The 12,995-nt window shown below is 40.4% G+C and overlaps 1 protein-coding gene across 4 annotated transcripts in view; it reads left to right on the forward strand.

Annotated features, from left to right (window-relative positions):
- Positions 1-12,995, forward strand: part of TSPAN9 (tetraspanin 9) — a 198,554-nt gene that overhangs the window by 66,295 nt on the left and 119,264 nt on the right. Inside the window, exon 1 of one of the 4 annotated variants that reach the window (XM_076346198.1) lies at positions 1,334-1,352. The exons of the other annotated variants lie outside the window; for them this stretch is intronic. The gene's annotated coding sequence lies outside the window, so the exon portion shown is untranslated. Of the gene's footprint in view, positions 1-1,333; positions 1,353-12,995 lie in introns of those variants that run through there. 4 annotated transcript variants of the gene reach the window in all.

Genomic DNA, 12,995 nt, shown 5'->3' on the forward strand with positions numbered 1-12,995 from the left:
TCAGAACAGAAAAAAAGGGGGCAGTGGGTTTACATACATAAAGAGAAAATAAAATGAGATTTAACTTGGAGAACTGTTAAATCAGGAGCATGTATGCTATCTGGAGCATATATCCTAAACGGAAGTGGGGAGAGAGGTGTTCAAAAGAGACATGCCAATTTGTGGTGCCGAAAATGGCAGCTAGGGTCCCAGAACCCCTTCTGAGCAGGGGACTTGGTCTTGCCCCTGCCACTGGGCAGGGCCACCTTAAACCTCTTGCCCATGCCATCGGGCTTGAACAACAGAGTACACTGCAGAAATTGCTTAGAATAAACTTTGTCCTATCTGCATGAGTCAGTAGACCTCTAAGAGCAATTTGGAGGTACTGGGATGACCTGTTGGTAAAATTTGTTGTCTGGAAGTGCCTGTCTTGATAGAATTGGCTTGAAAATGACTGGTGGGAAATGACTGCACCCAGAACTGTTCATATAATAAACTGAATGAACTTTTCCACCCTGTTATGGGAATATGGGGCTTAATGTCACAGCTTATGATGGAAGGTGTGTGAGGAAAAGCATGCACAGCTGAAAGTGTGTTTTGGTGGTAGGTCTTCTGAACTCCACCTCTTAAGTAGTGTTCTTGGCATGTGTCTTTTGTATGATGCTGTCTGCGTACCATTTTCAGAAAACATTGTGCAACCTATACAACCCTGTGACTGCACCACACTAGCAAGGGCTCACTTTTTTCAATATGAATTGTGTACACCTGCTAAAAGCAGGTCTGTACAATGCCAAAGCTTAACTGATTATTTTTTGTATTGCAGCCTTCTCTTAGAAACTGCAGTGAGGGACTAGACTTAAGAGCTGTAAAACACAAAGCAGAAAATGATCCTTGGCTCAGAGTTTATTGTAACTGTTGCGATACCCCTACAATTCTTTATGACTGTTCACAACCTCCCTTGGCCCTCTAGCATGCAGAGTGGTTCAGTTCTACCATGCTAGGTGCAAGTTGAGAGCTGATACTGAGCTACATGAATTGTTCTCATTTACACAAAAGGATGTAGTATGTACATTTGGTCTCCTTGCATAAAAGATCATGGTTTGGAGAAAAAAAAGATGTGATAGTGAGTGAATCTCATCTTCCTAACCTGAAAAGAATTTTTAACCTCAAATTGGCTTAATTATTTATTTAGAGGTAGTTAAGGATCAGGACAATCCATAGCCAAGTTTGTTTTGGTTTTTTTTTAACTTCTCTGCCTACTGACAGGGGCGTTAGCACAGCTAAGATTTAGGTAAGGGTGGTTTTTACACTTGGAAGAGGAGTTCTGAGGCTAACGTGCTCATTAAATTACGGGTCACAGGGCTTTTGGCGAGGTAAGTTTCAATCAGAACATAAGCCCAGGGAACGATGCTTATATGAAGAATGTATTGAATGAGGACTGCATCCCAGTTACAAGTCTGTGCTAGACTCTTGAAGGCTTGTTAGCTGGTTGAAACAGAGAAATAAGCATACACGGCTGGATATTAGTATGACTTTATTTTTGTATATAAACTTAATAGCTTGAACTATCACTAGTACTTTCTGTCTTCAGTTTCATCTTAGTATTTATCTTGCATTCTGGATGACTCAGTGCTGTTAGGGTGGAGTGTATTGCTTTATTTTCTTACCTGATTTTGTGCGTATTGTAGAAAATAACAGTTGTGGTAAAAAAAAATTTAAAATTGTTCTGAATGTTGTTGGGAGTGGTCTGTTTGAGCATTGCCTGAGAACTGCAAGAGCTGTGTGTGGAATGACTAAAATATTTGAGTATTTTGGGATCCTTTTTCCAGTGATTACATGAGGGCAGCCTTTAAAGTGAGCCTCTGCCTCATCTCCTCCTAGCCATGCTGCTTTGATATTGCATTCACGTTGACTTCTGCTCAGCTGACAACTTCAATCAAACTCCCTCTAATGTCTTTAGTGAAACACTGCGTCAGCTTCAGAGGTCTGGCTCTCATATAAGGCATGTAATTTCTTTTAGCTTGCTGTTACGATTCCAGGGACACCTGTGCCTGGTCATAAGAATCAGGTTCCGTTGTTTGCAAAAAAGAAAAAAGTATTTACTTAATCCTGATAGGCATAGAAATAAAAATGATGTTCAGGTTAATACATAAAGGTTCTGCCATCCAGTCAAGTCATGGCCACTGTCTGGTGGAAGTCCATAAATTTCCTTGCAGAATGCCCTCCACTGGAAATGGCCCTACACTTGGGCCATTTTGCACATACCTAAGGTTCATGAGTACAGCTGTCAAACTACCATGACCTGACTTGTGAATATTCACTTTCTGCTACTGTTGTGAATGTGTACTTGAGGCTGCTCTGCACACTGTAAGAGGTGAAGGTGTAACCGTGCAGCTCCAGTTCTGTCTCTTAACATTTAAAATTCTCCCAAAAGCAGAACGAATGAGTTCTGATTTTCTTTTGGACTTTTATGGTTGACCTCATTACAGACTTCTCCCTTCCTTCCCCACCTTCCACACCACCCAGACTCCAAGATCTCCCCTATGTCCCTCTGATAGGGCTGTGCAGTGTAAGAGCACGACGTGCAGAGTGCGAGCCCAGAGTCATGTGCATGCCCGTTCCTCACGCAGGCTCCAGGTCAGCCTTGCAGACTGCTCCTCCTTGCTGCTATTGATACCCCAAACACATGCTGCTGTGTGTTGGGTTGGGTTTCCAGGCCTCGTATAGCACCGTGCCTGCTCCCTTCCCTCGGGTTTGACTGAAGCTGATAGACAGTTACTCTTGTAACAGCTTTAAGTGTGCACTTGTCTGTACTGACATGCTGAAATGAGACTTTTAAAAATCTCAGGGAGACCTGATCCTGTTAGGAACAGAAGAATTCTTATTATTTTTTAAATCTATAGGAAGTATGCCGTGGGTTTTTATTTTGGACTGTAGCAAGTTGTTTTTCCTCTGAGTTGCAGCAGGCAATGCTAGTTTAACATAGAATATGGACACTTGCTATGGGAAGAAACTCTGTTGTCAACCTGCATGGCTACCCACATTAGCCTTGAAAAGATAAATCATGTCAGGGTATGAAAATCTCTTTGATTCGGTAAGAATGAAAGGAATGTACAGCACTTTGAAGGTATGTGCATAGGATTCTTTAACTTGATCATCAAAATTAATTGTGTCTTATTCACATGAGTACTGGAAGTTGGGAAGTTAAAAAGATTTCAATTCTTTCTGCAGTTCCCTCAAAATAGCTCTTTAGCATTATTAGCACCCAAGGAACAAACCCATGTTTGTTTGTTTTCTTCATATTTTATGCTCCTTGTAAAATAGCACAGTAAAGAGACAGCAAAACACTGCAGAGGAGGTGTTTCCATATGCTAATGCTTGCCATTAGAAGAGCTCCTGACAAAGAGGTTAGAGACAATGTGACTAATAATCCTTCAAAATCCCAAGAAAAACAACACACCATGTATGTCTGCTACAGAATGAAACATCTAGGCAGGCTCAGCCCAATGACAAGACTGTCTGTATCTGTTAAAGGCTCTAACGATAAAGCAATTATTTGGGGATGTGGCCAGATGTAGCACCATTTTGCTTGGTAAATTGCATTTTCCTTTGAAAGACTAGTCCTTTACTCAGTATTTTGATGAAAAACTTTAGTAATCAGACCAGTACACATTATTCGAATACTCAGTCTGATATCTCTTTTAGCACTTAAAGGAACGACAGCTGCCAAGGTCAGACTCCTGTCCAAAAAGTTTTATTCACTGTTATTACAGTAGCATCTGAGATGCCCTGAACTAAGGTGTTTGAGTGGGTAAAGGATTTTTCTCCCTTCTTCTTCTTCTCCTACTCCTTTCCTTATTCTCCCTCCCCTCTTCTCCACTGATTGATTTGTGCAAAGTTTCACAGACTCTCCTTTCTTCCTCACTGGGGCTATGAGAAGAGAACAGTATGATAGGAAAGCTGTAGGGGGAGACTTGCAACACAAGATGTATCTGAAACAACTTTCTAGACTGTTTGTAAAAACTGACATTATTTTATGTTGATAATGCCCAGTTAAGGAGATGGGATTACATCTAAAACTGTATCAGCTTGTCAGATCAAAGTCCTTAAATAGCTTTCCACTGTCATGACATAGTGGCAACACCAACAGAAATGCCAGCATCTCTGTGCTCAAGAATCAAGGTTTCTTCTCCCATATAAACAACTTTAATTTGGGATCTTTCAGAAATTTACTCTTGAGGAGATTAAAACAGCCCTTCACCTGTGCAGCCGGTACATCTCTAGGGGCAGATGGATTACCTTTAAATAATTACTAATCCCTGTTTTTGCAAATAAATTACATTCTTTTCCTTGGGGAAGGTCCTGCATTCTGACAAATACACCCCTGTATTGGATTCACGCTCCAGTAGGGCAAAAAAAATGCAGAACATGGTGATGGGAAAGACTGGAATTTGTAGTGTTATTTCTTCTGTTAAACGTGTTTTTCAAGAAGACAATAGTTAACAGATTAGAAAGGATAACTACCAAATTAATTCACACAGATCAGACAGGCTTTATGATCTGTAGGTCCTCAATTGATAGGATGAGGTTGTTCCTAATTTGTCAAATCTAGGTACTGATAAGAAAAACATCTTTTTTTCCTCTCCCCATCAGAGTGATAGCAACTTCAGTTTGCCAGTTTGTCAGTGCCTGCAATTGTACTTATATTGTAAGCAAGTCACTACTACTCTGTCCTTAGAGAGCTGTGCACCATGGAGTTCTATGTCAGTCTTTCGCACTCTGGGGAGGCATTATTCTGTGATAGGGAATCGTACAGCCCATCTTTGGGGTCAGTGACAGACTCAAGTTTTGGATATTAGGACAAAATGTTAGAATCACAGCGAAGTCTAGGTTGGAAGGAGTTGCTGGAGAGCGTGTGGTCCAACCTTCTGTTGAAAGCAGGGCCTCTGTTTAGGTTATCCAGGCCCCTGTCAAGCTGAGTCTTGAATATTTCCAGTGAGGGAGATCCTACCATCTCTTTAAGCAGTCTATTCCAATGTTTAATTGTTCTTCCACTGAAGGTTTTTTTCCCTTATATCCAGACCAAATTTTCCCCTGAGCAACTTATTTCTTGTCCTGCCAACATGCATCCTTGTGACCAAAGTACCACCATCTTCTGTAACTGCCTTTTAGTTATTGGAAGACATTGATTAGCCTTCTGGAAAGTGAGAGTCTTTCAGGTGTTAGGCAGCACATCTGTCCTGACCTTAGTGGCTGCCTAAAGCACTAATATTAACATTTTATGAGCTGAAAGTTTTATTTCAAAATAATGTGTAGCATCTCTTGAGGGTATCTTCATTTGGAATTCTGTCCCTAGGCGCGTATCTTTTATCTTCTATGATAGAAGTCAATCCTTTAAGATTTCCTAGTATTGAGAAATGTGCGTCAATAATGTGTATCTGACTTTTAATTTCGAAGGGTCCCTGGTTGCTTTAAAAATGTGGTTTACAAGTTGTGCGTAAGAGCTACTGGTGACCAGCCTGTGAAATCTGAGAGGGAATCTGGTTGACAGAACTTTGCAGGAATAACGTAGCAGCGTACCGTGCCAGGCCTTAAGTGGTCTGGGTTTTTTTTTTCACTGCTTGAGAATGCAGGACCCTGTGTAGAAATCTGTTTTGGATTCTTTGGCTTTTAAGTATTTGTTCTTTACATTAAAATAAAAATAACAGGATCTTAAATATGAAGGATGTTTAAAATGTATCAAGATAGTTCTGTGATAGACATTTTGAAGGCTCTGGTGCCTGGGAACAATTCATTAGGGAACAATTCATAGGGAAGAATTCATTACTCCCCCCTCCCCCCTCCCCGCCTACAGCTTGGTATTGATGTAGTCCTTTAGACTCAGTTAGAGATCATCAATATTTGAGAGAGACTATATAAACATAGCAGATGTATTAGGTAGGGACAAAACTGAGACATCTGTATAAATGGAGCTAAAAGTGCTACAGAATAGTGATAGGCACTCTGTGGGAGGCACTGAACTGGAATAAGGTTTCTTTGAAAAGATCAAGACACTTTCTTAGTCGTCTTGGTATTTGCAGCATAATGCATAAACCTGGCATTGAATTACAGGACAGGTGCAAAGCATCATTCTGTTTGGAAAAATATTCTGTGTAGAAAGAGAAACTGCACCTTCCAATTCATCAGCTCTGTTCCCTTTGTATGTTCAGAGATCCATAACTCCTGATTCTATTGATTAAGCTTTTATTGCTTTTTGTTTCCTTTAAACCTACAGAGTTCCAGTGGTACAGCTGCCAGGGAGTGAGAAGAGGTTTTTTATTCTTCTTTACCTTCAGTCTCAGGCCAAATTACTTACCATAGTTACAATTTCTGAACCTTTGTTTTCAGTGTATGGAGCAGAAAGCATTCAAGTTGATTTAAAAGAAGAAAACACAGGGAACTGAGCTGACTTGATTTAGCAATCCTTGGAATACAGGAAACATGGGATTTCAGAGTGCAGTTTATGCAATCAGGTTTTGGTTGGAATAATTTTTAAAGCTGCGTATTTGAGTATAGTATTTCTTCAAAAAGAGACAAACATACAGAATCTTTTCATGATTGTATCTTGCTTCAGCTTGCAGTAGAAGGGAGTAACCCCATTACTGATAAATATTTAATATAAGTTTCCATACTATTGGAATAGAAACATTAAGTACTATAAAAGAGTGTCCTGTAATAAAACCAACAGCACAGAAGGAGGTGGGGGAGGAGAAGACTGAGATGTGGTCAATTTAGAAAAGTCGGGTTTCAGATATGGGATAGGATGACGAATTCATAAACCTCTTCTGAAAAGTGTCTGGGTGGCCTGAGAGAATTTTATGTTTCTTCTGGCCAGATGCTTGGCAGTAAAGGGACTAGTGCAACATAAGAAATGAGCATATGAGAAAAATAACACAGAAGGAGAACCCATAGGCTGGATAAAATCCAGGGAGCAAAGTATCTTTCGTGTTAGGGGCATTGATGTCCAAACCTGTATAGATCTGTTTTATGGACACTGAGATTATAGGGTCAATAATAAAAGCAAACAAAACATTACCACATGGATTATATTATTGCAGATTTACTATTAACTTACTCTTCTGAAGGGGAGAAGTCTGGAAAGTCTTTTCAGTAAATTAGGTTAAGTTTGAAATTAGCCTAGACTTGGACATTTAGGAGAGAAGAGAGAAAGATCATATACATATCGTTGCTATGGGCATCAAATTTGACTCCTACAAGGCATATTTGGACCAAAACTAGCACTATCTACCCTTATGTGGTATTGCATTTTGGAAGCCTTTAGCTTAGTTCATGTTGTTTAAAAACTTGTCTGGAAACACACCATTTACCATTATGGCCATGTATTTGATAGATTCCTCTGAACCAGTCTGCAGAGCATAGCATGAAGCATCGTGTTGGTTGCTTCTGAAGCAAAATGCCAGCATCCCAATTAATTTGTAAATGGAAAATATCTGCCTGCAATGAATTAACAAAGTGCTGCTTCTAAAGGCCAATTGATATTTCATACTGTAACTACCGCATACTTGTTACACGCTTAAGTAGATCAGAGCAGATTGAATGACACAAGTAGTTTTCCCCTACAAAAACCACTTTTTTGTCTTCCAGATGCCACTATGAGGAATTTTTGCAAGGTTCTTAGTTTCTGGCTGCTGATCAAGGGTATCTTGGTTTTCTCATCTCTGAGAGACACTGATGGTACGAATAAACTTTTTCAAAACTCAAGTGAATGTGGGCTTGGCTTTTGGGAAAGAGTCAAACATGCTTGCATCCATTCTTTACACCCCATATTAGGCTCTGAATGCCTGGTATTGCAGCTAGCACACAGCATTCTCACCAAGTGTAAATGAGTCCTCCTTAATGTGGATAAGGTCATAAAACTATGTTTTGCCATTATACTTCTGCCTTTAGAAAAGCTCATTAATTAATATACTGTAAAGTTAAGTAGCTCCTAGTGTAAATCAGGTAATTGAACTGCTGCATGGTTTTTTGTGGCTTGATAGACAGGGTCACGTCAAACTGTACTCTGATTTTTCTCCCTTTCCTTTCCTCCTTTGTCATTTTAAATCTCTCACACCCTTGTAATAAGAGCTGACACCGATCACAAAGCTCGTGAATAGCAGCACTGTTACGTAAACCTGCTGGATTATAGTAAGAGGTTTACCTTGGTTTCATTTTTACACCCTTTCTTGTATCTCATGCAGAATAGATGGGAACTATTTAGCCTCATTCTTGTGAGATGAGTAAGGTGGCTAAAGTATCTGCCTCCTCTTGGGATTTACATCTGACTTTGTTGTTGTTGGCAAAGCAAAAAGCATTAATTGCATGGCTGTCACATGACAGGCACATCCTATTTTCAATGTTGAAGTTGACCATATCCCACAGTGTTACCACACAACATGCAAGAAGCTTTATTGTGAGGGTAGATAAGCTTTATTGCAAGGGCAGGTGCAGATGCTCAGATAGGATTGTTTTTATAAATCTAAAGAGCTTCAAGACAGGAAGGAGTCCGTGGACTTTGCGCTGGCTAGATGTTGTGGAAGTTTGTTGGAAGCCATAGAAAAGAGTCCAGCCCAAACCAGCAGCATGAAATGTGGCTGTTACGCAGTGGTTTGATCAGAACTTGAGAAGTGCTGTTAATGGCACTTAGGTATGCTCCAGTTATCTTGAATTACTCAAAAACTGTTACTCATGAATTCAGGAATGTCTCCCTTGAAAGACAAAAGGAGGTATGCACAGGGAATTGTTAGGCAATGTAGCTTCTTACCACAGTTGGTAGACCTCAGGGAGAGCTGGGAGTAGGCTGGGGACTGAATGGTTGTAGAGGCTAGATCCCACCCTTGTTTCCAGACATTTCTGCCCTGGGTCACGCTGGGGGCCCAGCAGAGGGGAACCTTGTATTGTGGCTTGAACTGAGCCTACTCTGCTGACAACTTTCAGCTGTGAGGCTGCAGGCTCTGGGCAGGTAGTTAATTCATTTGGCAGTTTGACTCCTTTATGAAAGCTGTGTCTCTTTGACCTGAAGGTGGAACCTGGGATCAGGTTTTGCTTGGAAATGTTGCTGGCAAACAGCCTTTTGATAACTTGCATATCTCTGAGGGGATTGCTCTCCAGTAAGGTAATCAGTCTGTCACTTTCAGCGATGTCTTAAGTTGGAGGGTGGGGCTGATGATGAATTAATGGGGAAGGGAGACTAAAATAATGGTGTAAGTTTGCTGGCCATTGTAGACATCTGGGTCTCTGCCAGCCCTGACGCAGTGGTTTTAAATGTCCCCATTCATGGAATCACACCTGTTTATGCTTAAGTGCCAAAAAATGAATATTTTAGCAATGAAGGAATTCACTCAATTGTGAAAGGAATGCGCCTAGAAATGTTCCTTCATGGCATAATTGAGGAGGTTTCAGAGATGTGTGTGCTCCCTTTGAAAAATGAATGCTCACATCATTCTCGTTGTTCTTTCTTCAGATGGAGCCATATGTATGAGGGGTTTTTTTTAATTTGTTTGTTTTAAAGTTTAATAGTTCTGCTAATACATAGACACCAGCTGTCAGTTAATTCAGAACAGCAGACTGCTGGTGAAAGATAGCCTCTTTAGAACAGAGGTTAAAGAATATCCACCTGATTTTGTTCAAGGGACTTCTACACATTGGACAGGGTAGAAGAATTCTTGTATTAATGAAGTCCTCCTACACTGTCCAAGAGGAAGAAGGCATGTCATCTCTCATGATAGGCAAAAGTCTTCTGCTATTTGCTAGCTTTCTTTAAACTGTAGTCAATTGGGAGGACATGAAAATCTAAGTTATCATTTAAAGTGGGAGTGGAAGAGAAGCACTCAGATCATGTACCTTACCTTCGCAAAAAAATAGGTGGTAAATAAGAAGAACCCTTCTCGCTTCCTCGCCCCTGCTTTCTTTTTTTGGTCTTTAATTTCAAAGCATGGTTTTGGAGATCTGATTTGTGATGTTTCATCCCATGGGGACATCAGGGATATGATGTTGCTGCCTTCCTGACCATGGTTGACAGCTTTCTGCTCCCTTGATCTTGTTTTCTCTGTGTGCAGTGAAAAGCACTTCTCTGCATATGCTTTTTTGTGTACTGGGAGGGGACAGCAGTTGGTACCGCACATTTATTTGCATCATTGATGGCCAAGGCTTGGTTTGGCTTATGTTAGCTTCTTTACAAGGAGTCCCTGACTTGAAGATGGGCTTATTGATGATTTTACAAGTAACTTGTATTAAACTAATGCTGTTCTAGTGAGGAAAGCCCCTTTCCTCCTACAGGTAACATACAGAATTTAAACTACAAGGATTTTCCTGTTAGGCTCTGAAATGTTGAGCTTTTCAGAGACCAAATTTTGAATCTGAAATAGAAAAGCAGAATAGGAATGATGAAGAAAGGTCTGTTGAATCTGAATGACTTCACTTTCGTAAAGGTAAAGTGTTGATAGAAACAGAATTTATTAAATTAATTTTTAATTTGAATATTAACTCTTGTTCTTTCAAAAGAAGATCTTTTCATCAGCAGATTGGAAAAGACTGTGGTATAAACATAGCTCAATTAGAAAGAAGCCCTAAGATGGTTAACTGAAATTATTAGGGAGTCAGAGAGTTTTCAGTAACAGGAGACACCAAAAAGATAAGTGCTTAGATTAATGAAGGACAAATGACATGGGATGTAATAGAGGATTACAAAATAATGAATTATGGGGTGAGTATGAATGCCAGAACAGAGGACGGAGCTGGAAGGCTTAATGCTGACAGTGAATAAGAGGAAGATGCTGTGTTTTTTAACATATGGAACCTATGGAACTCACTGCCGTAAGATATTGAGGCTAAGCTCTCAGCAGAATTTAAGAAGGATTAGCTGTTGATGGAGATGGAACAATGTATTCATTGCTATAGAAGATGAGATAAACGCCCTGTAATACAGATTCTTATGCTAAAAGGCATAAACAGACTGTTCCAAAGCATCTGATACTCTCTGCTGCCTGGCAGGATAGGCCTATCTGCTTGGGCACGTGCTTTTCTCTTGCCCCTCATATTTTCTATTTTCTCCCACCTGCTAGTGGGAGAATTGCTAAGGTAGTTTTGGGACTTTAAAAAAAATGTCCAATATAGTTATTATATTCAGAGCCAGCTATTAATGTCTTGTTTTCTGCCTGGATTGTAGACTGTCCGTTGTATGGGTTGATTTGATCTCCATATGTACACTGCCAAGCCCAAGAAGACTCTGACTTCAAGGGCTTCTCAGAAACAAACAATAAATAGACTTTCTAGGCTTTAGTTCTTAAAGGTGAAAACATCATTGGTCAATTGCATTCTAACATAATCTTTAGAGGGCTTCTTTCAGATTTAGCATAGTACATGATGTTGTTTGTAAAGTGAAAAAAAAAAACCCAAAGATCCTTGTGCTAGTGCAAACATTTTGATTTAAAAGTTTAAATGTAGGTAGCAGGATTTCTATTTTTTATAAAGTTACGTTTTTCTGTCGCTTTGGAAACTCAGGCATTCTTTCTGCTCAGTCTGAAGGTCCCTGAGGGTCAGCTGGTATGACGGTGTGACATAATCACAATTTCTTAGCTTTGGGACCCCATATTGCTCTTTGACCCTCATCTCCCATGTCTCCTGTGCATTAGCATATCAAGTCATCATCTGCATCTGATCACAGTGGGTTAAGGTCCCTGACATGGTTTACAACTAATTCCTTTGTACAATTTTGAGACAGAATCTCATTCTCTGTTGTGAAATCCTAAATGAGAAATCTCAGCCACATATGCACTGTTGGGAGTACATGATTTTTAATGGAAATCCCAGGGACCAAATGACATAGAAAGTTTGGCACAATGGAAGGTTTTATAACGGGGTCTTATTTTCTTGATCATCCCTCCAGTGAGGGCCCCATGTTAGAAGGATAAACTGTTCTTATTGGTATATATAAGTATAAACTAGAAAGTATTAATTTTGGCCGTTCAAAGAGATTTTGCCTCTTTGCCTTGGGGAGGCAAGGAGCGTTACTGTGTTGCTGATGAGGCAACCACAAGCTGTTATGCTAGTGCCCTTGTGTCAGAGGAAACAGATTAATTCATTTCCTCTCCAGTAACAATTTCAAGAAAGATAATTTCTCTGGGTGAAGTCAGGACTGATGAAGGTGGGTGTTGTATTGAGGTGGCTAGACACTCAATTCCTATGTCTGTAAGAACAGATCCTTTCCCCATAGATCTCAAACTCAGTGTCTTCTCAGGGGTGCTCCTTCACATGGTTCCTGCATCCTGGAGTGCTGTCCCACTCCTGTCTCTCTGCCAGGCCTCCTTTTCTTCAGCTATGCCAATGCTAGGTGGAGTCCCAGAACGTGGAGCCCGGCCTCTAAGAACCCCTCTGAGTATCTGTGTTTTCCTTCCAACTTATGCTGTATGCACATTTACCTGTCCCAGGTCCTTTTACCTGGCCTCTGGAGGTGGCTTTCTTCTGCAGGTGGAACTGAGGGTCAGATGATGCCTATTGGACACTCTTGGTCCTGCTACGGGGTGAAGAGAGAAGGGCATGAGCTTGTGTCTGTCCTCTCTCACAAAACATTAGAAGAGAATCATTTACTGGTCAGATTGCAGGTACCAGCTGTGAGTAGGTCTGTTTCTTAATGAATCCAGTCTCTCCCTCTGTCACCTGTCCGTCCATCAAGCGCCCAAGGAAGAGGTGGTTTTCTGGAGGTATTAGAAATGGCTGCTGGTCATGCTAGTAGGGAAACTAAGTATGCATTTCACTCTTCCCTAAACACTTGGTAGTGATTCTTTTTAGCATTTATAACAAACAAGCTGTTCATATATGCTCTAAATAATGTGGGAAGCTATGATCAGTGATTGGAGACTCCAAAACTGAAGTTACTTCTAATGGAAGGCTTTTCCTGTTGGAAAATGAAAGTGTGTCAAAGGTAAAACATGGCTTGGGATATTTGGTTCTGAAAAACACAGGCAGGTTTCAAAACT

The sequence above is a fragment of the Aptenodytes patagonicus genome, chromosome 1 (assembly GCF_965638725.1).
Source record: "Aptenodytes patagonicus chromosome 1, bAptPat1.pri.cur, whole genome shotgun sequence".
Lineage (NCBI taxonomy): Eukaryota > Metazoa > Chordata > Aves > Sphenisciformes > Spheniscidae > Aptenodytes > Aptenodytes patagonicus.